We start from the raw sequence: 13860 nt of genomic DNA, 5'->3' as shown, positions 1-13860 counted from the left end.
AGTGTAATCACTTTAAATAATGTCAGTGACATCTTGTGAAGTATTTGGTGGAAGAAAATACACTATGTAGGGCAGGCATCATAGTGTGTGATCCTGACTGTCTGCCTTATCCTCCCTTTCATAAGAGATGAACAGCCCGGGGTGGTAGGGTTGTGGGGGGGGGGGGGGGGGGGGGGGGGCTCCTGTGTGTGCATGCAGGGGGTGGGCAGTGGGTACGTAGGGGGTGGTTTCGCCTCAAATGGTAAGCAGGATTTTAACAGTTACAGCTCCAACGTTCTGCCCAGAAGACAAAAGTGACTGATGATTAGCTTAATATTTGTTGCACAATGCACCATAGGACTGAACGCTGTGAACATTTATTGCTAGTGCCAGACTCTTTCAGATAGCATTTCATCACACCAACTCTGGCCCTGTGAAATCCCTTGTAATTTTACTAGCAGTCACACAGTGTGTTTATTAGGGAAAAAAGAGACTATATCTTATTGCAACAGCTGCCTGATGTGCTCGTTCCATTCATACCTCGAGGCATAGTGCTGGAAATTTCGGCGTGAACTTTCAACACTTAAATGCTAAAAAGCGACTGATTTGGGATGATAATAAGGGCCTTAATAAAACCAGATTTCTTTGCAATGGTTTGGAGGAGTCGTCCTATCGTATCACACTCTGGCTGCCGTAATGCAATGTGAGCGGACAGCTTCGTGGGAAAAAAAATGTGAGGAAGGATAGAAGGGTAGAGATACTGAAGGATAACACAATGCGCAATCCTCCTCACTGGCTGAGAGGGAAACATGTCTATCAGTGTTGCTATGTATCAGGGTGAGAGAGAGGAGAGGGGAGCAGGATACTAGAGCAGTAACAGGAGACAAGGAGAGAGGGTGGGAAGGAGAGAGGGAGAGACAGTAAGTATATCTGGCAGAGTGAGGATCGAGGCGAGGGGGGGCTTGACGGTGTAAAAATGGAGCTGACCCTTTAGCCCTCTAAGAACCACAAATGGACGGAGGCGTCAAACAGGACAGGCCTGGAGTTGGAGACCGACCTGCTCAAGGTTGTCAGCAGCCTGGGTCAACCTTCCCCCAGCCCCCCATGAATACTGTAAACAAGCTGCTGCCTGGCTGGGTGGAAGAAGAAGCAGCCTAAAGAGCCAGGAGCAGGGTTCCTCCATGGTAATTCTCAGCCTCTATTGTCATGATGAATTGGCCTTGGATGGTTGAGGACATATCCAAAATGGCACCCTATTTCCTATGTAGTGCACTACTTTTGACCAGAACCCTATATAGGTGAATAGGGAGCCATTTGAGACACAGCTCTGGATTGCCTTGCAGGAAGGGAATGCTCCTCTTGTCATCATGAGACTAACAGAGCTTACAGGCATCCCCTCCCTCCCTCCAACAGGGAGGGAATGCTCCTCTTGTCATCATGAGACTAACAGAGCTTACAGGCATCCCCTCCCTCCCTCCAACAGGGAGGGAATGCTCCTCTTGTCATCATGAGACTAACAGAGCTTACAGGCATCCCCTCCCTCCCTCCAACAGGGAGGGAATGCTCCTCTTGTCATCATGAGACTAACAGAGCTTACAGGCATCCCCTCCCTCCCTCCAACAGGGAGGGAATGCTCCTCTTGTCATCATGAGACTAACAGAGCTTACAGGCATCCCCTCCCTCCCTCCAACAGGGAGGGAATGCTCCTCTTGTCATCATGAGACTAACAGAGCTTACAGGCATCCCCTCCCTCCCTCCAACAGGGAGGGAATGCTCCTCTTGTCATCATGAGACTAACAGAGCTTACAGGCATCCCCTCCCTCCCTCCAACAGGGAGGGAATGCTCCTCTTGTCATCATGACACTAACAGAGCTTACAGGCAGCTCCTCCCTCCCTCCAACAGGGAGGGAATGCTCCTCTTGTCATCATGAGACTAACAGAGCTTACAGGCATCCCCTCCCTCCCTCCAACAGGGAGGGAATGCTCCTCTTGTCATCATGAGACTAACAGAGCTTACAGGCAGCTCCTCCCTCCCTCCAACAGGGAGGGAATGCTCCTCTTGTCATCATGAGACTAACAGAGCTTACAGGCATCCCCTCCCTCCCTCCAACAGGGAGGGAATGCTCCTCTTGTCATCATGAGACTAACAGAGCTTACAGGCATCCCCTCCCTCCCTCCAACAGGGAGGGAATGCTCCTCTTGTCATCATGAGACTAACAGAGCTTACAGGCATCCCCTCCCTCCCTCCAACAGGGAGGGAATGAACACACAAAACGCTGAGCGATCATGGTAATGATATGGTAATTACTGATGTGGCTACAGTCTAATTAGTGTCCTCTTAATGAAAGTGATACTAATGCTCTCACAATAGAGTGATAATATATATTGGGAAACAGACAAAGGATGCGATGTAGACGAAGCATGATTTTAAAATACTTTTAAAGACATAGATGAAAAGGGTATAGATATACCTTTTCCTAGTAGAGTAGAGTCTGTATTATCCCAAGGAGCAATTCATTTAGTAGGAAATGTAAAAAACCACAATGAACACTTGACATTAATATACACCAAAACCAGTATGTACAGCAATATGTACACAGTACACAATAATACTACAGCTTGTTGAGGAAGCTGAAAACAGATGTGATGAAGGAGTGTAAACCTGTTCGTTTTAAACTTAGGGAGCTTGTATCTGCGCTCTGAAGGAAGCATCGTCAATTCATCAAACAAGGGATGCTGGGAGTCCCTCAGAATGGATTGCACCTGATACAGGTCTGATACAAGGTCCGTTAAGTTTATACCAATGATCCTGCTACTTTGCTTCACAATGCTACCTAACCCATTCATAGATGCTAACTAGCGCCTATTGACGATAGTATCTTCTGGCCAGGGGAGTTTGGCTAAGAGCCCCGACACTTGTTCTGAATGCTAAAACGCATCGCTTGCGGTACGGTTTTGGAAACATAAGTAACATATCTTCCATATCAACAATAAATAATTTTCTAAAAACGAAAGGTTAAGTTACTACACACTTTTATAGGGTTAGGGTTCCCACACGGCCATATTTCCAGGATACAGTGCTTGTTTACAGAAAACAGATGGAAGACAGAGGCGTACCTGTGCGAATTAGCTATCTGCATCTCTGAACACCTGTGTGTTAACGGAAGACGTGTTGTCACTGAAAAATACTGTTGGCTGCAACTGTGTTAAAACCGTTAAAACAGTGTACAGTAAGTGTGTATTTTGCATTTAAAATTATTTGTGTTTCTAGAACCGTTCTGCGATTGAGAATCAATCCACGTTTAGGTGGAATATTTGGCAGTTTTTTTCTGCAGAGCCAATTCGCCTCTAAACAGAACCTGTAAGGCCCTTACCCTTAGACTATAAGGAATTACGTTAGGCTCCTTTAGTCAATTATTTGGCTAAATGTTACCCAGCCTATTCTTACCGTTTAAGTTAAGATTATCAAAATAGCAGATCATATTGAATGTTAAAATGGATTCAGTGAACGCTCCGTAAACGATGGTCATCAGCGTCCTTTAAACCCTGAAACTCAGGACTTTCCTCAGTAATAACAGGCTGGTTTCCCTTTGCACAGATAGCATCCACATTGACCTCAAAACTCAGTTTGCTGTCAAGGAAAGTGCCATGGTATTTGTATTGATCAGTGATCTCCACTGGCTCAGCATCAATCAGCGTCTGCATTGGTGGCAGAGGGCTCCTCCGGAAATCAATAGCCATATCCTTGGTTTTCTTGAAATTAAGTTTTAAATAGGAGCGGTCACACCACACAACAGACTCCTCCACCACTGGGCCATGGCTCACCTCCTCATCCTGTAAAATACACACAATAACAGAGTCATCTACAAACTTAATGATATGTCTAGAGTCATGGTTACTCTGACAATCATTAGTGTACAGTAGAAAAAACAGAGGGTGAACCAGTGGAGGAGGATATTGATTTGGATAGGGAACTGTTGACTCTCACCCTTTGAGTTCTGTTGGCTAACAAGTCAATCAACCAGCTAGCTGACTATGTTAAAATCAAGATCCAAATTGGACAAAAAAGCTGAACAGAACTGTATTGTTGTCCTTGACATATACCTGTCATTACAAGTGCTTTGGCGATTGCTATTGGTCTAGCCAGCAGGGTTATGTACAGTTGAAGTCGGAAGTTTACATACAACTCAGCCAAAAATATTTAAACTCAGTTTTTCACAATTCCTGACATTTAATCCTAGTAAAAATTCCCTGTCTCAAGTCATTTAGGATCACCACTTTATTTTAAGAATGTGAAATGTCAGAATAATAGTAGAGAGAATGATTTATTTAAGCTTTTATTTCTTTCATCACATTCCCAGTGGGTCAGAAGTTTACATACACTCAATTAGTATTTGGTAGCATTGCCTTTAAATTGTTTAACTTGGGTCAAACGTTTTGGATAGCCTTCCACAAGCTTCCCACAATAAGGCGGGTGAATTTTGGTCCATTCCTCCTGACAGAGCTGGTGTAACTGAGTCAGGTTTGTAGGCCTCCTTGCTCACACACGCTGTTTTAGTTCTGCCCACAAATTTTCTATGAGATTGAGGTCAGGGCTTTGTGATGGCCACTCCAATACCTTGACTTTGTTGTCCTTAAGCCATTTTGCCACAACTTTGGAAGTATGCTTGGGGTCATTGTCCATTTGGAAGACCCATTTGCGACCAAGCTTTAACTTCCTGACTGATGTCTTGAGATGTTGCTTCAATATATCCACATAATTTTCCTGCCTCATGATGCCATCTATTTTGTGAGTGTACCAGTGCACCACCTCCTGCAGCAAAGCACCCCCACAACATGATGCTGCCACCCCCGTGCTTCACGGTTGGGATGGTGTTCTTCGGCTTGCAAGCCTCCCCCTTTTTCCTCCAAACATAACGATGGTCATTATGGCTAAACAGTTCTATTTTTGTTTCATCAGACCAGAGGACATTTCTCCAAAAAGTACGATCTTTGTCCCCATGTGCAGTTGCAAACCGTAGTCTGGCTTTATTATGGCGGTTTTGGAGCAGTGCTGAGCGGCCTTTCAGGTTATGTCAATATAGGACTCGTTTTACTGTGGATATAGATACTTTTGTACCTGTTTCCTCCAGCATCTTCACAAGGTCCTTTGTTGTTGTTCTGGGATTGATTTGCACTTTTCGCACCAAAGTACGTGAGAGAAAAATGAGAGAGAAAAATGAGAGAGAAAGGATAGAATGAGAGAAAAATAGAGGAGATAGCGGGAGAGAGGGAGATAGGCAGAGAGAGAAAGAGAAGGAGAGAAAGGAAGAGAGAAAGAGAGAGCGAGAAAGAGAGAAAAAGAAAGAGAGAGAGAACAATACAGGAGAGCGAGAGCAGGATAAAGAGAGAGAGAGAGAGAGAGAGAGAGAGAGAGAGTGCAAGGCAGAGAAAGAAAGGAAGGAAGGGAGAGAGAGAAAGGAGAGAGGGGGGGGTAAAGGAGGGAGAACAGGAAACCGCCAGCAGTGTCATACGCTTCTCCCATTATTATTATTTCTGATGCATTTCATTTCCCCAGTTTTAACTTTGAAGACAATCTTTGGGGAAAATTGAAATAAGCGTTCTCTTCTGCCCTGCTTTCCCTTTCTCGTACAGACGGAAACTTAACTAATTAGCCTCATACCTATAGGCACACTTTTTTCATTTTCCCACATTTTTTTCTCCTTCTCCATGATATTATGAAGGAGGCTTTGGCTCTCGCTGACTCCCACTCTCTCTGCCCTGTCCCTTTCTTTACCCTCCTCTGTTGTCTTGTGCCATTGGCACTTTCTTTTTTTTATTCATGCAAATTGGTGCTGAGTGCTTTTTACCAGCATCCTCCCATCCTATTAGTGGTTGCGGACCACAGAGGGCCCTGTTCTACACTCAAGGAGGCTGATGTAGACAGGCCAGCATACCGTATCCCTTTACCTTGGTGCTCTCTCTCTATCTAGCACCATGCCTCCACAGCTCCCCCGTCTCGTTAATAAGAGGAGGTAGCATCCCGGCTCTACTGTTCTGCAGGAGTTCAAAGTTACACACAAATCCTGCTGTCATACTGAAGTTAAGCTTGGGACCTTTTAAAATGCATTTGTGAAATCAATAGGGTTGTCCCTAGTGATGTTTCCCCCCCCGCCTATTTCTTTCAACAACCCACTGCCACCCTCCACCCCATCCTTATATGAACTTGTCACAATTTCCTTTAAGAATACCGCAGTGATAACCTGCAGCGAAATGATGCAGACTAAAGAGTCTGTTTTACATAGCCAAAGGGCCCAATGCAAGGTTCTCCCCATCACGTTAACGGATGGTTATTCCCAACAATATGCTAAGTACTGTCACCTGGGAACGCCTTAAAAGGAAGTAGATTTGTATATTAAAACACTTGGGAAGTCATTATTTACAGAAGTTTCATGACATGTTTATATACCGTTGGATCCAAAAAGGTATCCTACCAATATATCATACAATCCATTGGTAAATGTTGCCTTAGATTATGTGCCTTCTTCTAAGGCTAGTAGCTCCTTTGTATTGCTGATGCCAGGTCACTGACCTCCTCCCTATAAGCTGTCATTGTCATCGGTGATTAGGCCTACCACCGTTGTGTCGTCAGCAAACTTAATGATGGTTTTGGAGTCAGGGAGTTTAGGAGGGGACTCTGTGAGTTTAGGAGGGGACTAAGCACGCACCCCTGAGTGGCCCCCGTATTGTGGCCCGTCAGGAAGTCCAGGATCCAGTTCCAGAGGGAGATGTTCAGTCCCAGGGTCCTGAGCTTAGTGATGAGCTTGGAGGGCACTATGGTGTTGTACGCTGAGCTGTAGTCAATGATCAACATTCTCACATTTGGAGTTCCTCTTATCCAGATGGGAGAGGGCAGTGTGGAGTGCAATAGAGATTTCGTCTGTTGGGGCGGTATGCGAATTGGAGTGGATCCAGGGTGTCTGGGCTGATGGTGTTGATGTGAGCCATGACCAGACTTTCAAAGCATTTAATGTCTACAGATGTGAGTGCTATGGGTACCAGTCATTTAAACAGGTTACCTTGGCGTTCTTGGGCACAGGAACTATGGTGGTCTGCTTGAAATGTAGGTATTACAGACAGGGAGAGGTGGAGACTTGACCTAAAGACTTGAAACTTTGTATGTAGGTGTCTTTCCTCATGCTGAACAGATTTGCCTCAATGACCCTTAAGGTTTGTCAGGATATATTTTCCTTAATCTTGGACATTTTTAGAAAGACTTCTTCTCATGAACCGTAAGTCCAAATAACACATACCATTTGGTATGTAGGCCCATTGTACATCTCTTAACTTAGTTTGAGAAAAGCTAACTCCATGTGCAGACCGGACAGACGCGTGCGCAATCGTGCGCCATCGTGCTCCATCGTGCGCCATCGTGAGCAAATAGATTTTGTCCCCCCACACCAAACATGATCACAACATGCAGGTTGAAATATCAAAACTAACTCTGAACCAGTTGTATTAATTTGGGGACAGGTCGAAAAGCATTAAACATTTATGGCAATTTAGCTAGCTAGCTTGCAGTTTCTAGCTAATTTGTCCTGGGATATAAATGTTGAGTTGTTATTTTACCTGAAATGCACAAGGTCCTCTACTCCGACAATTAATCTACACATAAAATGGTTAACCGAATCGTTTCTAGTCATCTCTCCTCCTTCCAGGCTTTTTCTTCTTTGGACTTTATATGGCAATGGGCATCTAACTTTCATAGTATTACCACGACCGACCGCCCGACTGACCGACCGACCGACCGACCGACCTCAGTTCATCTTTCAGTCACCCACGTGGGTATAACCAATGAGGAGATGGCACGTGGGTACCTGCTTCTATAAACCAATGAGGAGATGGGAGAGGCAGGACTTGGACCACGTTCAGCGTCACAAATAGAACTGACTTCTATTTTAGCGCTTGGCAACGCAGACGCTCGTTGGCGCACACGAGCAGTGTGGGTGCAATGATTGAATAACATGTATGTGTACATTTATTTTGCAATGCTCGCGCACACAACGCGAGTGGTGTAGTCAGCATGTAAGAGATTGGTTAAAGAACAACTATCCCTAAAAAACAACTGATCCCTTTGAAAACAGCCTATGTGTCATTAATATGAGCCAGAAACATTTATTCTAGTGTCAAAATGTACTACTAAGTGTAAATAGGAAAAGATTTGTCATGAAGTCAGTCTCATCTGTCAAAATGGGTGGGTGTAGCTGGTGCATGGAAGTCAGGCGCAGGAGAGCAGAGATGAGTGGACAAAGCACTTTACTCAGGCAATTATTAAAACAGGACACAACCGCATCCCAAAAACAAATGCCCAAAGAACAAGTGAGGCAGCACAAAGTACACACAACCAAGTACAAAGTACTGGCTGCCACAAAGCACGGGTACAAAACAAGACCCGGCGTACACCAGCCGGAAGCGTACCAACTTGACAATAAACAATTTCACACACAGACATGGGGGGGAACAGAGGGTTATATACACGACAAGTAATGAGGGAATGTAAACCAGGTGTGTGGGAAAACAAGACAAAACAAATGGAAAATGAAAGGTGGATCGGCGATGGCTAGAAGACCGGTGACGTCGACCGCCAAACGCCGCCCGAACAAGGAGAGGAACCGACTTCGGCGGAAGTCGTGACATCATCTAAAACGGAGTTTGGAACCTGAGTGCGTCACAACAAGTAAATGAAGGGTGGGATTGGATTACAATTATGTCTACAATTCATGCCCCTTTTCGCCAAGGTCCATTTGCAAATCACCCCTCCGCCCACTTCGCTTCCCTTCATTGAATGGGACTCTGTTGTTTCATCGCCCCCAACGCAGTTTCAAATGCCCGTTTGAGACTGAAAAGCTCTATACGGATTATTTAAAAATATATATATATTTCACCTTTATTTAACCAGGTAGGCCAGTTGAGAACAAGTTCTCATTTACAACTGTGACCTGGCCAAGATAAAGCAAAGCAGTGCAACACAAACTACAACACAGAGTTACACATGGGATAAACAAATGTAAAGTCAATAACACAATAGAAAAATCTGTATACAGTGTGTGCAAATGAAGCAAGGAGGTAAGGCAATAAATAGGCCATAGTGACAAAGAAATTACAATTTAGCAATTAACATTGGAGTGATAGATGTGCAGATGAGGATGTGCAAGTAGAAATACTGGTGTGCAAAATAGCAGAAAAACAAAAACAAATATGGGGATGAGGTAGGTAGTTGGTTGGATGGGCCATTTACAGATGGGCTGTGTACAGCTGCGGCGATCGGTAAGCTGTTCTGACAGCTGATGCTTAAAGTTAGTGAGGGAGTTATAAGTCTCCAACTTTAGTGATTTTTGCAATTCGTTCCAGTCATTGCCAGCAGAGAACTGGACGGAAAGGTGGCCAAAGGAAGTGTTGGCTTTGGGGATGACCAGTGAAATATACCTGCTGGAGTGCGTGCTATGGTGACTAGTGAGCTGAGATGAGCTGAGAGTTGTCCACATATTCTAAGTCAGAACCGTCCAGAGTGGTGATGCTAGTCGGGCGGACGGGTGCAGGCAGCGATCGGTTGAAGAGCATGCATTTCATTTTACTAGCATTTAAGAGCAGTTGGAGGCCACAGAAGCAGTGTTGCATGGCATTGAAGCTTGTTTGGAGGTTTGTTAACACAGTGTCCAAAGAAGGGCCAGATGTATGCAGAATGGTGTCGTCTGCGTAGAGGTGGATGAAAGAATCACCCGCAGCAAGAGCGACATCATTGATATATACAGAGAAAAGAGTCGGCCCGAGGATTGAACCCTGTGGCACCCCCATAGAGACTGCCAGAGGTCCGGACAACAGGCCCTCCGATTTGACACACTGAACTCTATCTGAAAAGAAGTTAGTGAACCAGGCGAGGCAGTCATTAGAGAAACCAAGGCTGTTGAGTCTGCCGATAAGAATACGATGATTGACAGAGTCGAAAGCATTGACCAGGTCGATGAAGACGACTGCACAGTACTGTCTTTTATCGATGGCGGTTATGATATCGTTTAGGACCTTGAGCGTGGCTGAGGTGCACCCATGACCATTTCGGAAACCGGATTGCATACCGGAGAAGGTACGGTGGGATTCGAAATGGTCGGTGATCTGTTTGTTAACTTGGCTTTCGAAGACTTTAGAAAGGCAGGGCAGGATGGATAAAAGTCTGTAACAGTTTGGGTCTAGAGCGTCTCCCCCTTTGAAGAGGGGGATGACCGCGGCCGCTTTCCAATCTTTAGGAATCTCAGACGATACGGATTGACAATGCCTTGGGCTCCGGTTTGACAAGGCATACGTCCAGTAGAGTGTACATTCAACTATGGTTTGAATGCCCTTCTGAAGGACCCTACCATACAGAATTGTTTAATTTGTATTTAACTAGGCAATTCAGTTAAGAACAAATTATTATTTTACAACGACGGCCGATTCCAGCCAATCCCTCCCCTAACCCAGACGACGCTGGGCCAATTGTGCGCCACCCTATGGGACTCCCCATCACGGTCGGTTGTGATACGGTTGTGATTACCATCTCTCTAAAGTAAATTTGATGACATCATAATATGGCAAAGTTGTTTCCAACTAGTTATTTGCCTACTTTATCAATGTCATTGTATTTCCATGCCACTGTTAGTCAGTGTAATTTAGAAAAAAAGTCACTTTAGCCTCTGAGGTGCAACCCATCCAAATAAATATTGGATGCAGCTATGGTGGTACTAGCTAAGTCATGTCTGACTACATCCATGTACTATTTAGCAGAAACAAACCCAAACCAACCTAGGGCCATAGCAAAACATGTCACAGTTGGTTATGTAGTTAACGGTGTCACTGGTCTGAATCCAATCTGGAGCCAGTCAGTCTAAATCTGTAAATCATAGAATTAGTTTCCAAACAAGATTACATTATTTCCTAAGCTATGTTTATATTTGAGGTATAATGACAATTGTTCACCCTGTTTTTCTGTTAGACAAAGTCCACAGTTGGGTGCCAGACTGATCCCCCGTCATTAACAGATGCCGGAATTTACCAGAAGGAGTAAGGTGGGTATTATAACATGTCCAGCAATGATATTCAATGACATTCACTGTTCACTTTTTTCACACAAGACCTCAGAATAAAAGTGTGTCGTGGGTGTCCAATCAAAAACGTATCTTTTGACCAATGGGTAAAATAATATGTTAACTTTGTAGAAACACCTCTAAGAAATACAATAGTCCACACCTCATGCCTCTATCATAATCTGTTCAAACGTTTAGGGTGACTAAATCAATGGAGGCCAGAGAAAGAAAGTGGTCAAAAATCATCGAGGCTGGATGCTGTTCGAGAATTAAGGCTAACTGACAGACTCACCGTTGAACTCATATCTTTCTTCTCGAATCCGGAGGACAAACAACAATATATAGGCAAGATGGATATCGATTTTGAGACATGACGTGGTATTTTCATATTCATCTCATACAACGCTGTGCACTACTCCCTTCACAGAACAGTGCAAACTGGCTCTAACCAGAATAGAAAGAGGAGTGGGAGGCCCCGGTGCACAACTAAGTAAGTTTTCTTTGCAACTCTGCCTAGAAGGACAGCATCCCGGAGTTGCCTCTTCACTGTTGACATTGAGACTGGTGTTTTGTGGGTACTATTTAATGAAGCTGCCAGTTGAGGACTCAAACTAGACACTCTAATGTACTTTTCCTCTTGCTCACTTGTGCACCGGGGCCTCCCACTCCTCTTTCTATTCTGGTTAGAGCCAGTTTGCGCAGTTCTGTGAAGGGAGTAGTATACAGAGTTGTACGAGATGTTCAGTTTCTTGGCAATTTCTCGCATGGAATAGCCTTCATTTCTCAGAACAAGAATAGACTGATGAGTTTCAGAAGAAAGGTCTTTGTTTCTGGCCTTTTTGAGCCTGTAATCGAACCCACAAATGCTGATGCTCTAGATACTCAACTAGTCTAAAGAAGGTCAGTTTTATTGCTTCTTTAACCAGGACAACAGTTTTCAGCTGTAGTAACATAATGGCAAAGGGGTTTTCTAATGATCAATTAGCCTTTTAAAATGACAAACTTGGATTAGCTAACACAATGTGCCATTGGAACACAGGAGTGATGGTTGCTGATAACGGGCCTCTGTATGACTATGTAGATATTCCATAAAAAGTCAGCCGTTTCCAGCTACAATAGTCATTTACAACATTAACAATGTCTACACTGTATTTCTGATCAATTTCATGTTATTTTAATGGACAAAAAAATTACTTTTCTTTCAAAAACAAGGACATTTCTAAGTGACCCCAAACTTTTGAACGGTAGTGTTTACTACCGGTCAAAAGTTTTAGAACACCTGCTCATTCAAGGGTTTTTCTTTATTTTACAATTTTCTATATTGTAGGTTAATAGTGAAGACATCAAAACTATGAAATAGCACATATGGAATCATGTTGTAACCCAAAAAAGTGTTAAACAAATAAAAATATATTTTATATTTTGCCACCCTCAAATAGCTACCCTTTGTCTTAATGAGAGCTTTGCATAAGCTTGGAATTCTCTCAACCAGCTTCACCTGGAATGCTTTTCCAACAGTCTTGAAGGAGTTCCCACATATATGCTGAGAACTTGTTGGCTGCTTTTCCTTCACTCTGTGGTCCAACTCATCCCAATCCATCTCAATTTGGTTGAGGTCGGGGGATTGTGGAGGCCAGGTCATCCGATGCAGCACTCCATCACTCCCCTTCTTGGTAAAATAGCCCTTACACATCCTGGAGGTGTGTTGGGTCATTGTCCTGTTGAAAAACAAATGATAGTCTGACTAAGCCCAAAATAGATGGGAAGGCGTATCGCTGCAGAATGCTGTGGTAGCCATGCTGTTTAAGTGTGCCTTGAATTCTAAATAAATCACTGACAGTGTCACCAGCAAAGCACCCCCACACCATAACAGCTCCTCCATGCTTTACGGTGGGAAATACACATGCGGAGATCATCCGTTCACCCTCACCACATCTCACAAAGACACTGTGGTCAGAACCAAAAATCTCCAATTTGGACTCCAGACCAAAGGACAAATTTCCACAGGTCTAATGTCCATTGCTCGTGTTTCTTTTCCCAAGCAAGTCTCTTCTTCTTATTGGTGTTCTTTAGTAGTGGTTTCTTTGCAGCAGTTCGACAATGAATGCCTGATTCCTCTGAACAGTTGATGTTGAGTTACTTGAACTCTGTGAAGCTTTTATTTGGGCTGCAATTTCTGAGGCTGGTAATTCTAATGAACTTATCCTCTGCAGCAGAGGTAACTCTGGGTCTTCCATTCCTGTGGCGGTTCTCATGAGAGCCAGTTTCAACATAGCGCTTGATAGTGCGACTGCACTTGAAGAAACTTTCAAAGTTCTTGAAATTTTCCGCATTGAATGACATTCATGTATTTTAAAGTAATGATGGAATGTCGTTTCTCTTTGGTTATTTAAGATTTTCTTACCATAATATGGACTTGGTCTTTGACCAAATAGGGCTATCTTCTGTATACCACCCCTACCTTGTCAAAACACAACTGATTGGCTCAAACGCATTAAGAAGGAAAGAAATTCCGCAAATTAACTTTTAAGAAGGCACACCTGTTAATTGAAATGCATTCCAGGTGACTACTTCATGAAGCTGGTTGAGAGAATGCCAAGAGTGTGCAAAGCTGTCGTCAAGGCAAAGGGTGGCTATTTGAAGAATCTCAAATATAAAATTAATTTGGACTTTTTTCGTTACTACATGATTCCATATGTGTTATTTCATTGTTTTGATGTCTTCACTATTATTCTACATTGTAGAAAATAGTAAAAATATAGAAAAACCCTTGAATGAGTAGGTG

The sequence above is a fragment of the Salvelinus namaycush genome, chromosome 10, assembly GCF_016432855.1.
Source record: "Salvelinus namaycush isolate Seneca chromosome 10, SaNama_1.0, whole genome shotgun sequence".
Lineage (NCBI taxonomy): Eukaryota > Metazoa > Chordata > Actinopteri > Salmoniformes > Salmonidae > Salvelinus > Salvelinus namaycush.
Note: the sequence above shows the minus strand (reverse complement) of the source record.